General features: G+C 37.5%; 1 protein-coding gene across 6 annotated transcripts in view; it reads left to right on the top strand.

The window, feature by feature from the left end:
- The window catches only part of LOC126293484 (coronin-2B-like), a 114,308-nt gene that overhangs the window by 1,617 nt on the left and 98,315 nt on the right, over positions 1-14,376 (top strand). Inside the window, exon 1 of one of the 6 annotated variants that reach the window (XM_049986735.1) lies at positions 14,064-14,085. The exons of the other annotated variants lie outside the window; for them this stretch is intronic. The gene's annotated coding sequence lies outside the window, so the exon portion shown is untranslated. Of the gene's footprint in view, positions 1-14,063; positions 14,086-14,376 lie in introns of those variants that run through there. 6 annotated transcript variants of the gene reach the window in all.

Genomic DNA, 14,376 nt, shown 5'->3' with positions numbered 1-14,376 from the left:
ATATTCATCAGTTACGAATGGTTAGTCGACTTAAAAAAAAAAGACAGTTTGTTTTGGGATTGTCACAGCTCTGTTATTTGAGGTGAAGGTAATCACCTTGTGTGTGCCCACTATGATTTCTGTTTACACTTTGCACTACTCAACTCAAATAACACTTCTGATGATAATTTAAAATTGCAATAGTAAGGTGTTTTTGTTCTGCATCAAGATAAGTGTTTATTTTATAACTGTTATTGTATGTGTGAATTGTAGAGTAATAAGATTCCATGGATTAATAAAATGACTAAAATAATCAATTCTCCTCACACCAATAAAGAATTCAGTTAACCTGGCGATGGTTTCAGGGTATTCAGTTGAATATATATTTACAGAGTAACTATTAGAAAAATACCATTTGTGTTACCTGACATCTTGGTTGTTCTGCATCATCTTTATTATGGGTGTAGTAACCAGCAAAACTGTGTCACAAAATTGTCTTAGTCTGTAAATGTTTTCATCTCTCTGTTCCTTAGTTCTGAATCAATAGAAGACAGAAGACTTTGGGCCAGAATTCTTGCCATCTAAATGATAGTGTTTTACTGTAGATGAATGTTCTGTTTTACTTTGTCACATTTATCCTGATAGTGCTGGAATGAGAGCTGAAGCAGTTGCTAATTTATTGCAGGTACAGCCTATGACTGCTTCTTGAAGAAAAAAAGGGTTTCTCATTTATTTTTGTTTTGTCATTTAACACAGTATTATAGGACATGTCAAATATGTTTTATGTATTCACACTGGTCAGGAGGAAAATTCAATATGACTCGTCAGCTTTGATTACGGATTTAATGTTACTAGCTCCCAAGAAGTCTCTTGTTGGTGTGTGTATTAAGTTGTCTTGTTAGTGGAGAAGCCAACAGACTGGGAGGAGGAGGAGGAGGAGGAGGAGGGGGGGGGGGGGGGAGAGATACCTGGTCTAGCTAGGTTGGAAGGTGACTGTTTAGTTGCGAAGCCTAGTCTGGCAGAAAAAGAAAAATCCTCATTGTGGAGCAGACTTATCTGTAGTTCGTACTTTTTGTGAAAGTCACCACCAATATCGTACTATAATCACGTTTCCTGCATCACCGGTCACAGCTGATGAGTCATACCAAATATCCTTCCTTATCTTGTTTACACATATATACAGACATATGTAACTTGCTTGAATTGGAGAATATTGTGACGGAGATTAATTTGGCCATATCAATGTGACCAACCCCTCATTTATCTTCAGAGCTTAGGGAAGCCTTGAAAAATCCAAATCCATGTAGCGAGATGGGTATTTGACTCCTGCTTCAGCAAAGCACACATTTCATTAGGTATTTTGTTTGTATGGGAAACAGTTAATAATATTGGCATGACTTGAGCTTAAAAGTAATCATATAAACTTGGGCCAACGTTGGGCCATGCTTTATTGATAATGTTATTGCCCCTTCTTAAATTTGGCTCACCTGTATTGTTGATCAATTCAGAACTTAGAAAACAGAAGACAAGGAGCAGATATGTCCTTTTAAAAGCTCACACATTTTTATTGACAATTCAGATAAACAAACAACTTAAAGCTTAAGTACAGTGGGTGCACTGTGTGAGGTTGATAGCCCTTCTGTTCTGTGAAGTCAACTGAATTTGCCATTACCAGGTGTGGGATTCATTCTGTAATATAATGAGATGTGGTGCGTGATGTCATACATGTGTAGACAAAGAGAACAGAACACTAACAATAGTTCTTTTGGATTCATATTATTTTTTGGAGTGTAGGTTGCCCTGACAAACTGATCCCTCCTCTATCCTGGATCCCATTCAAACTCCTTCTGTCTCTTATGACCTTGATGTGAGCGGGACATTAAATCCTAATCTTCCTTCCTTTATTTTGGTGTTGGTAAACTAGCTTTTTTAGAGGATTTATTTTGTTGAATTCAGTATAGTGAGTTAAAAGTGACCTTTAACACATCTATTAAAATTAAGCTGTCATCAGCCTAAAGATTGCTTTATTAGGCATGATTGAGTAAAGGGTAATGTCCAATACAAGTTTTCGGCTTTGACCAGTAACATGGGAACATGTGCCAAACAGTGTAAACAATATAGTGACTATAATGTGATATCACTTTTTTTTTCTTTTTTCTTTTTTTTTTTTTTTTTAAAAAAATAGACTAAGCTACAGATCAGTCTGTCACCGCAAACTACATTTTCTTGCTGTCACATTTCCCGGTTTTGCCAACTAATAACTAAAATGTGAGTATATGTACCAAAAGGTGAAGTAATAGCAGTCATTAACATTGTCAGTGGTCAAAGATGACAACTTGTATCGAATATTGCTCTTGATCAATATGATCCTGTCGGAGGTGGTATGCTGTTGGTGGCGAAAGTGTGCTTACAATGTTAGTAGCTCTTGTGTTGCATGCTGATGTTGGCAATTCATTGATGTTGGTTGGTAATAGCAAATGGCTGACAGTGAGAATCACTGAATATATTGATTTGTTTTGGCAAAAGTACTAATGGATTACATTTGTTTCTGTTTTGGAGAGCACCAGAATAACATTTAAAGGTCTTGATAATAAGAATTTTAATGTTTGTTACTGATTTTCGTGTTTTTTTAGTGCCAAGAAAAAGATAGCTCTGCTGACACTGACCTGTAGCATAGCTCGCAGCCTACATTAAATTGTAAAGTGATAGTTTGCTTTTGAATTAGCAAAGTCAGTGAATCAGAACCCAAAACTAAGATTGCAGTTAGCAAAGTCAGTGAATCAGAACCCAAAACTAAGATTGCAGTAATCGATTGATATGTATCAATGAGATATACATTCTCCACTGTAGTAACTTACTTGCACAGTAAGTCTTATTTTAGATTTTATGGAAAATGCCAACGATGTTGTTAAATTCTATCCTAAATAAAAAATACCATCCAACTTTATTGACACTCTAGGAAATTATGAACAAGCATTCTAATTGGCTACCGATCAACAGTTTGGCATATTCAGTTCTCAGTGATCATCACAAGAGTTGTTATCTACATCAGCATGCTATGCAGCAGTCATTGATGCTATAAGTGCCTTTTTCCCCACTGCTTCTCTTGGGCTTTTAAATTGCCATATAGAGTCAGTTATAGGTTGATATGTACTTAAATGTGGACCCCGAACTAAGTGGCGGCTCGACATTTTTCACATTGACGAACGTTGCCAGAGGTGAAAGAAGTGATAAGTATAGATAAAAATGCTAAGAGTTACTGAGGATCAAATGCATGACCTTTGGATTTCTAGTCTGGTGCATTACCACTCAGTAAATTTTACTAATTTATTCTTACTGGGAACAGAAGATGGTTGAAGTGTACTTTGCATAGTTTCACCCAAATACTACTGTCCTATGGCGTAGTCTTATGGGACAGTGCTGCTAAGACCGGAAAACTGTTTGCACAACAGAAGCTTGGAGTAAAATCATTACATAAAGTTGATGACAGAACAGCTTGCAAAAGTTTTTCAGCGACGTACGGATTGTTGCTCATGTGCCAGTACATTTACTTCTTAAAAATGAGATGGAATTGAGGATGAATAGTGCGATTCACATCTACAATACCTGGGGATGAAATAATTTCTATATACATCTACATCTAAAGTCTGCAGAATGTCGTGAGGTGCATGGCAAAGGGTACATCCCATTGTACCAGTTCTGAGAATTAAGTTTTATGTTTTTGTCCAAAATGTTGTTCTTCTGCCAATGTGCTATGTGATGTTACATTGGTGTTGGGTTTGAAGTATTAGGTGAAATTGGCTACTGACTAGCACAAGAGCAGCAGCAGTGATGTTCTTTTTTCATGAGTGTAGCTGATTTCTTCATGTGAATATAAAGGGATGTAGAAGTAATTCATACAATTAGCAGGACTGCTTCATACTTCTACACTCTGTAAACCATTGCGATGTGTGTGGCAGAGTGTATGTCTCATTGTACCAGTTATTAGTGTTTTTTCCAAGTCACATGTTAAAATGTGCCATTGTCAGGCCTCTCTCCAAGAGGGGGCACTGAAGATGTCAATAATTACTGGCCAGGATCCTGGCTACATCAGTTTCAAAAATCTTCGGGAAAGTAATGTACTGATGAGTGAAGAGTGGTTAGCCATCTCAACAGTAATGGGATACTTAGTAAATCACTGTCCAGATTTCAGAAATGCTGTTCCACTGAGACAGCAATATACAATTTCACTGTCGGCATAATAGAGTCTTTAAATAGTAAAATGTTGCCAATGGGAATTTTTTGTGGCTTGTCCAAAGCATTTGATTGTGTGAACCATGACATTATGTTACAGAAATTACAGTGCTATGGTACAAAAAGTTTCCTTATATGGGTTAAGTGGTTTAAATAAGTTTGCCACTTCATCTAACTGGTGTGAAATTGCATTAGGTGTTCCACGGGGTTCAGTCATGGTTCTGTTTCTATTCTTGATACATTTGAACAACCTACCTTCTTATCGGAAACAAGAAGCTCAACTGACAGTGTTTGCTGACGATACCAGCATCATTATTAATCCAGTAAAAGAAACTCCAATTGAAATTGATACAAATAAGGTCTTTGGAAAAATGCACTTGCTTCAAACTTTGAAAAAACACGGTACATCCAATTTTGTGCTGCAAAAAGTACAGTTCCTTCAATAAATATAACACATTAACAGAAGTCAGTAGACAGGGTAGAGCATACTAAGTTTTTAGGTGTACATATAGATGAGAATCGTAATTGGAAAATTCATATTTTGGATCTTGTAAAGCGACTAGGTTCAGCAACTTTTGCAATCAGAATAATAGCCAATTTTGAGGATATAGAAATTAGTAAGCTAACATACTTTGCATACTTTCACTCTCTAATGTCATACAGAATAATAATTTGGGGTAACTCATCATATAGATAAAAAGTATTCACTGCTCAAAAGAAAGTGGTTAGAATAATGTGTGGGGTTCATAGTCGCATGTCTTGTGGGCATCTTTTTAAAAGATTGAGAATTCTTACAACAGCCTCACAGTACATTTACTCACTAATGAAATATGTTCTCAACAACATGGACCAGTTTCAAAACAACAGTGACATTCATGATTATAATACCAGAAAAAAGAAACACTTACACTATCCTTTACTCATCCAGTCTTTGGCGCAGAAAGGGGTAAAATATGCTGCTATAAAATTTTTTGACAAATTACCAGATGAAATGAAATGTCTGACAGAAAGCAGTAATAGCTTCAAAAATAAGTTGAAATCATATCTCCTTGACAACTCCTACTATACCATAGATGAATTCTTGAATAGGAATAAACAAATCTATGAATATAGTATATGCATGTTGTGTAATTTAAGTGACTGGGGTAAATAATAGAAATATTAATCTTTAACACTGTACTGTAGTATATATTTCATATGTGCATTCCTTGTGCACTTGACATGTGTTTCACATCATTATGGCTACCATACTATGCAATTGATCAATGGAAGCTGCAACCAACTAACTAACATGGAGCGCAGGAAGTGTTAAGATGCGAGTGGGCAACTGTTATTTTCCGAGGATCCGAAGGTTACATCATTTGTTGGTAATGATAACTGGGTGGAAGGTGGACAAAGGGATCTATCAGTGTATCTCCATAAGCAAGCAAAAGATTAGTTGACACAAATGCACTTTAAATAAATATATTTTACTCAACTTGTTGCTGAAGAACTGCTGCACTCTTGACAACTTGTGGCAGCTGTGGCTAGATATAAGCAGAGGCCCGACATGAGCATGTACCCGTGTTCACTAAATGTTTTCCAGTAGAGCTAGTTATCTATTGCTCGGAGTAGTGTTTGGCACTAATCATTGACACAGAAGTATTGTTGAACAAGGTGGTGCTCAGGTGACCACCGCTTGTAACCCCGTCCTGGTGGTCTTCATTGATTACCAGGCTGGAGGTTCTTTGTTGGTCAGGTCATCCTATTGGTGGCAATGTTCAAAGTGCCATCAAGGAAACTTCATCAAGGTACCACCTGTGCCACTATCAATAAACTACAACACTACAGGAAGAATGATTGTTTAAATGCCCAATGTGAACAGTAATTAGACTCCTCGCCAGAATTAATGAGTGGATAATCACAAGTCATCATTTGTTGTTAGTATACTTTACAAAAGTAGCCTGCAGTGGTTACCTTTGCCTATCGATGTGCAATTTGACTGTTTTCACTACTCTGAATGTTCTAATTCTTGGAATGCAGTCTGTGAATGAATGATCAGGAGAAAAACGTGCAACGTAGGTAACTTGTAAACCTACAGTTCATCATATGTAGCCTTCAGATTTTTGTTGAAAATGTGTGTAGCAGGGTGCCGCACACATTCTCCTAATAGTACTTACATAGTTGTCAGAAAAAGGGCTTGAGGTAGGTCATAAGATGACCTTTATTATACACATGTAGGCATAGAAATGTAAGAGATGATCAAAAATGTACCATTCTCTAAAGTCGGTATGTGAAATCGGGCAGAACAACTGTGAGCATTGAGGTAGTCATCCCACTGAAGCACCAGGTTGAAAATACCAGTTTGGTTAAAACCATGTCCTGCTGTGTGATGAAGTCTGTAACTGCCTGCTGCACATCCTCATCCGACAGGAATTGTTGACCTTTCAAGCTTCTTTTTAAGGGACCATCAGTGTGATAATTGCGTGGGGGGGAGATTGCGGCTGTATGGCAGGTGGTGATGTGTCTTCCACTCGAGCTGATGTAACTTCTGCGTTACGACACATGCGATATGAGGACGTGCGTTATCATAAAGCAGCAGCACAGATCTTGGCGCACAGTTCCATAATGGAAGTTTTCGACAAACGTGCTGACACACATTCTTCATTTTCTGATGGATGTCTGCTGGTGTTTTTCCTTTGACAGCTAAGAAAAGAATAATGGCATGTTTGTCCTGCTCTTACACGATTGGCAATAAAATCGCCATAGTTCACAATTTTGCATTTACCGTGTGCATGTTGGAAAGATGTGAATGTCCCACTGATCCCGTGTGTACATTTTGGTGCTTGTATACTAGCATCAGAATAACACTAGGTTGCATATATGTTCCAGCTGCATCCTAAAATGGAACTATTTGGTGCCCCCCTAATATTTGTTACATAGAAATCATTTGTAATATTTTGATAATAGGCAATGCAAACCTTGTAACTCCATTTTGTTAAATTTTGCAGGTGAAGCAAAAATGGTTTCTTAAAAAATAATACAAAGTTATAAAGAAGGTTGTGTCGCATGTAACTGAATAGTAGAAGCCTATTTATTGACAGATTAGAGAAATCCATGCACTTTCAAATCTCTCTATGATTAAGGAGTTACTTGTTACTGGATTGATGAGTTTTCGGAGACATATGGAGTTATGAGGTTTTCATTGCCTACGGTCAGTTTATAATATAAAAATCTACAAAAATATACAGAAATATCAAATAGTGGCAAAGTGAAGATCAATCTTCTTTTGACATCGCTATTGATTGACCAGGAACTGGCTAATGAAGGAAGTATTCCTATATTATTGTAAAAATAAATCGGTAATAGTATAGATTTTAGAAGTTAGAAGAGAACTAGAAAGAAACTTCATTAAAGAATGAAAAATAATAAAAGGAATCTTTTTAAGAACAAAATACTAAATTTAGAAGACTTTCAAGACAGAAGAAATGAGAAATTAGGAACGATGTGGACAGATGAAAAGACAACATTGTGAGCAGATGAATGAGTACTGGAAAAATAAGAAACAGCAAAGAAAGAAGAGTTGAAGTTGTTATCTGATCATAGTTTGTCAATGCAAAGATAGAAAAAAGTCATTCCTCTGTTGGGTTCAGTGAATTTACACTGCTGTTCATTTTGAATATACTCTTGTTTTCTGCAACAAATCCCACAGTTGAGCAGATGTAGCCCCATTGCAGTGCCGTCATAAGAATGTCTGGTGTGTTAAAAAGCTTGCAGCTCAGAGAATCTACGCCTGAGTTAGAGGATTATACAAATACCCTCCGTAAATGTATACAGGGTGTTACATAAAGGTACGGCCAAACTTTCAGGAAACATTCCTCACACACAAATAAAGCAAAGATGTTATGTGGACATGTGTCCGGAAACGTTTAATTTCCATGTTAGAGCTCATTTTAGTTTCGTCAGTATGTACTGTACTTCCTCAATTCACCGCCAGTTGGCCCAATTGACGGAAGGTAATGTTGACTTCAGTGCTTGTGTTGACATGCGACTCATTGCTCTACAGTACTAGCATCAAGCACATCAGTACGTAGCATCAACGTGTTAGTGTTCACCACGAACGTGGTTTTGCAGTCAGTGCAATGTTTACAAATGCGGAGTTGGCAGATGCCCATTTGATGTATGGATTAGAGCGGGGCAATAGCCGTGGTGTGGTACGTTTGTATCGAGACAGATTTCCAGAACGAAGGTGTCTCGACAGAAAGACGTTCAAAGCAATTGATTGGCGTCTTAGGGAGCACGGAACATTCCGGCCTATGACTCGAGACTGGGGAAGACCTAAAACGACGAGGACACCTGCAATGGACGAGGCAATTCTTCGTGCAGTTGACGATAACCCTAATGTCAGCGTCAGAGAAGCTGCTGCTGTACAAGGTAACATTGACCACGTCACTGTATGGAGAGTGCTACGGGAGAACCAGTTGTTTCTGTACCATGTACAGTGTGTGCATGCACTATCAGCAGCTGATTGGCCTCCACGGGTACACTTCTGCGAATGGTTCATCCAACAATGTGTCAATCCTCATTTCAGTGCAAATGTTCTGTTGTTGTGTGTTTCCATTCCATGATTAATGTGATTTGAAGAGAAATAATAAAATGAGCTCTAACATGGAAAGTAAGCGTTTCCGGACACATGTCCACATTACATATTTTCTTTCTTTGTGTGAGAGGAATGTTTCCTGAAACTTTGGCCGTACCTTTTTGTAACATCCTGTATTTGGTTAGTAACAAGAGTTAATTTAGGAGTAGCTGTGCAATTTACAACCACAATACTACAATTAATATCTGTGTAGACTACATATCCTTGCCTAGGATTTTATGTAGTGGTACTAAAGTCTGAAATATGATACCAGCTGGAAACTGAGAATCTCTTAAGTGGGATAAAAATTCACTTAAGTTGTAAACAGAAAGTCTCCCTTACATTTGGATCAAAATTAGTATTGCAGTTGACCTCTGAGAATGCTATCTCGCACACGCACACGCAACATACTAGTTGTTTCCTTGATGCCTCCTCAAGATTTTTCCTATCAGTCTATCCCTTCGTTAACATTAGTTGCACCACAAAAATATGTTCAAGCCAATTTTATTCAGTACTACTTAAGGAATCATCCTATCTACCCTTTTAAGTGTCAGAATTCTACTGTAGCACCGTATTTCAATACTTTCTATTATCTGTTTTGATTTACTGCCTCCCTCTCATGTCCTTCAAATCTTTTGAAGACTTACTTTTGCTTCCTATATTTTATCCCTTAGAACATCAGTTTCAAAGAGTTTATCCCCTTGTCAGAAGTGTTTTCTATATCTGCAAATGTGTAAATGTCTGTTTGTCTTTCTTGATCTATCTGCTAAGATGAATTGTAAAGTCAATATGACCTCTCTTGTTCGTACATTTCTCCAAACTTCTGTGGATAATTTGTGTTGGCATTTTTGCAAGTATGACTTACTAATCTAATTATTTGGTAGTACTCACACCTGTTATTTTTAACTGCAGTTATTACATTCTTCTTGAACTGCCAGGGTGTTACATGTGTCATCTCTTTTTCAGCGCAGGTGTAACAGTTTCGGCATTGTTGGACTTCTCAAGAATACCTATTCCAGATGCCTAGTTTAAACTTAAACTTTCCAGTACTGTGTTACATTATTCTTGCAGTGTCTCATCTCCTTTTAATCACTTCCTCTTCCCTTCCTATATAATTGTCTTTAATTTCTTTGACAATTTTATGAAAAGAATAGATGGCTACTCACATGGAGCAGGCATTTAGTCGCAGAGAGTCACAAGAAAAACACTGCTAAACATTTGAAGTTTAGGCCAAAAACCTACTTCTAAATTACACAACACACACACACACACACACACACACACACACACACACACACAAATCTCTGGGCCATCTGTACCAAACGAGAACAACTATACAACAAATGTGTACATAGTGCCTCGTACAACATTTTTCATCAAGTAAACATGTCTACTGTTGTGACTGTCCATATATCTTATGTTACAGGGCTTAAGTATTGCAAACATTTAAATTGTTAATTCTGACAACATAACCACGACGTCATATTGCTCTAAAATTCAAGAAACTATTGCAGGATCAAGATTTTGCATTAATTATTCCTTTATTAGATTCTACAATCATAATTATTCAGATTAAATTGTTAAAATACCCTCTATAAAAATGTTGAAAACATAAGTGTGTATGCATTTAAATAATAAAAGTAATGTGTACAAATACTTTGCGGGAAAAAAATTGCAAGTGTAGTTGTGTTAAACAGTAGTAGGTACAACTGGAGAGGAATTATGCCTTTTGCCAGACACTGGCTTATGTGTAGGCTTATTAACTAATAAGCCATAAGAAATTACGATTGCTTGATACAGGAATAATGTCAGTTCTAGTCTAAAAGTCTCCAGCATCATTTCTTCACTGAGGCTTGGTGTTAAGTTTAAATAAAGGCATTGACAGCTGATTATGTTGTTACAGTAAAACTTCCTAGTCAGGTTAGATACATGAATGCACAGCTTTGTAATTGTACTATGTTAATACTTAAAAATAGAATTTATCATTAACATGTCCTGACTGTGAATTAAGATACACGTTGACACCTGATTATACACTGAGTTAATTTTATAGTAAATAACCATGCAAGGTTCCAAGTTATAATTGTTCTTATGTGGCAGATAGGGCCCAAGAATGGTCAGATTGTGCCTGAAATAGATTGTTGAAGTAAAAATAACTGCAGCTGTGTGTTATGTGGTTCAGTTCCTAACCATTAGTGCGAGTATGTGCTGTGACAATGTGTAGGAGTAAGGAGGGGTTTGAGAAACTTCCTGGTGAGTGGAGTTATCTGCAGATAAAGCAGAGTGCTTTCCAGTGAGGCAGGAGGAGTGAGCTGCAGCCAGCCTTCTCTCCTGGCCACCAGAGCGCGGCAGCTCATCTGCAACGCCCCAGTGCCCGCACTTTCCCACCAATTAGCCACCACTGGGGTGAACACCTTCACTCAGGAATGCTGTGTCAGAGCTTCTTACTTACATAACAAACACATCTGGACCTTCACTTTGTTTTAAAGTTCCTCACTGAAATAATATATTAAAGCTTTATGTGCAGTGAGTCTTCCATTGGTAATCTTCCTTATTCAGGTTGCTAATTTTAAAGCATGTAACCTAATATCTGTTCAGAGTAGTCGTGTTCTTTCCAGTGATATGTGGGATATGAAGTAAAAGCATATTTTTAATAGTAAAGAAAATACTGATAAATTTAAAACTGAAGATAATATAACAAGCAAAAAATGATTGGATATCAAACAAACTATCCAGATCAAAATGTATATAAGAATTTGTGTGGCACTATGAATAGGAAGAAACTAAAATTAAATTTGATAGATTTATAGCAGTCCCTGAACTTAAAGTGGCAGGTTCAAGCATCTGAAGTTAGATTCCTAAGAGCTGTGAAAGTGGTTAAAAAGTAGCTAAAAATAAAATAATGTAGACAACAGAAGAGTACTAAAAGCTGAACTGTGAATGTGGTGGTCGTGCCACAAATTGAGTTATTTGCTTTGTGTATTGAGAAAATGGTCATAAAAATCCATTTGGATGTACAGGCAGCCCATGGACGAACTACAGGTTTATTTATTAATGTTTTTTGTGGTTGGGGGAGGGGGGAGGGGTAGTGATGACAAAACTGTCGTCAAGACTTCTAACAAAAATGTAGTAACACAACTTTCTTCCCCTGTCTGCTGGTTCTAACAACTTCTCTCTTTGCATATTTCTGCTTGCTTTCTTAAATGCTTCTCATTTTCTAGAAATTTAATTGATTTATTGCAATTGTTCTTTATGACAACCGGACCATATTTTCTAATTAGCTTTCCTTTCATGACTTTACATTGAATGTTGTTTGGTTGTAATCATCATACTGAAGTAAGCCACAACACAAATAGGCAAAGAGATGGCCACTGCTTATAGATTTTTGCCTGAGGCGACCGTAATATGCCAAGGCACCCTATTAATGGAGTCTGTAGTATTAACCATTTCATTAGCAATTCTTATGGATCTGGCTGTGCGAAAGCTGGAATTTGAAATCACAGTAATGCCAGTTTCATACAGTCCCAAGTTCACTTTTGCCATCTACTCTGTTGACAAAAGTTTTATCTAGCAGTGTGGTCTGTATATTAGTTATTTAAGTAAATCTTTTGTATTTTTATTAATGATTATAATTAGTTTCATCGCTATGTTTCTTAATGGTGTGTATGCACAAAGTATTGTCTTATTAGCAATTAAGAGTTTTTTCTGTTAAAAGTTGCATTACAGTTGGGATAGTTTGTTAGTGGTGGCTAAAAGTAGTGGTAAAGGCTATTAAAACATTTGGAAAAAGTACCAAAATTATTTTTTTTACTGAATTCCTGCAAGAAATAATTTTGATTTATTACTGCTTACCTTGTCGTACATTCAAATACCATTTATAACTGAAACACCACAGCATCAACAATCAATTGGACATTAGCATACACCTCTCTCTCTCTCTCTCTCTCTCTCTCTCTCTCTCTCTCTCTCTCTCTCTCTCTCTCTCCTCTCCCCCCCCCCCCTCTCTCTCTCCCCCTCCCTCCCTCCCTCCCTCCCCTGTTTTCCCAACCCTATCCATATTGTGTCGTAGTAAAAAAAAATAGTGAATGGACTGATTGTTCTGCCACTTAGGTCAATAATTCTTAACTGCCAAGGAGTTATTGTTCCTGCAATTCCCTCTGGTGGTTTATGTTTTCCTGTCATTGCAGTGGAATGCACTGCATCTGCAGTTGCCTTTTTTTTTTATTTTTTTAATTGTATGAAGGAGTTTTCATTATGCAGATATCAAATTTTGTTTAAGAGTTTCACATCAGTAGAGTTCATTCATTTGGGGTTCTATGGGGTGGTGCACTGTTACTGAGTCAAAGCTTTGTCTTATCAGCTGTCAGAGTGCACTTGTCACGTACTTGACAACTCAGAAAACACATTGTCACATCGTAAGTCCTCTGGATGCGACAGGAGACCATTCAGTGTTCTCTTAAAGTCTGTTGGCACAGACTTGGGGAAATACTTGTCTTCTGTTTTGAAACTGAATGTTGTCATACATCAATACTGCGGACCACAATACTCCCACAGGTTAAAATTGTTTGACAAGACCCGCAGTATTAGTAAGCCACTTGCGCAGCACCAAATGAATTAAATTAATTGTTTGGATTGAAAATGTAGCTGAGAGTACACAATGCAAGTGAACAGATTTTGTAGTTATATGGTGAAAAAGATCCCCATGCCATCTATGCTGCACATGGATTTAAACTTAAGACTAGTTCCCAAAATATCTTGGCATCAATGTATGTCAGTTTTAGACAAAACAGCATCTGCGCATCTCTTTGGCTATTTCACATAATGGTAAGTAATCATGTGATGTAAGTATTAGGTATGTGATTTATTTCCTGCAATTGTGATGGGGAGATGGAAGTGACATCACTTTCTTGTGAGCATTCTGCGTGACCAGCAGCTGTGAAGTTAGGCCGGCCACATTCCTTGCCGCTTGCCTCGGTCCCCCACTGTGGCAGGCAGCAGGGAAAGTTCAGCCAGGCACTTCTTTCTCTCTCCACATCCGCTGTCTGTTGCTTTCAGCATCAGCAGCTGGGCTGTTCAGACCATCTGGAGGTGGGTGGAGCTTACATTTGGTGGTCGCAAAGTGTGTGTGATGTAGGGGAAGGGGGTGCCAACGGATTGAAATGTGCTTTTATTGTGTTCTTGGTGTCACATTGTCAGTCAGTCAGCTGGCTGTGGTGCTCAGGGGTGGTTGTAGTGTTGTCTGCCTGCAGAAGCTGGTTTGTGAAGTGGCCTCAACAAGTTCTCTCACTGTGTTGCTGTTTTGTTTGTGCTGCCTTATCATATTCTGGTTTAGCTTTTAGATATTAAGATAATAATTCCATTTGCTATATTACTAAGTAGAACAGAAAGTGTGTGTGTGTGTGTGTGTGTGTGTGTGTGTGTGTGTGTGTGTGTGTGTGTGTCGGGTATATATATATATAATATATTGGTTGAGAAAATCTGAAATGCTGCAGAAAATGACTGGATTTATTTATGTTAGTGACTTTTGATTAAGACTCTCTTTGTGC

This window comes from Schistocerca gregaria, chromosome 10 (genome assembly GCF_023897955.1).
Source record: "Schistocerca gregaria isolate iqSchGreg1 chromosome 10, iqSchGreg1.2, whole genome shotgun sequence".
NCBI classification, from domain to species: Eukaryota; Metazoa; Arthropoda; class Insecta; order Orthoptera; family Acrididae; genus Schistocerca; species Schistocerca gregaria.
This window is presented reverse-complemented; position numbering and strand designations above follow the sequence as displayed.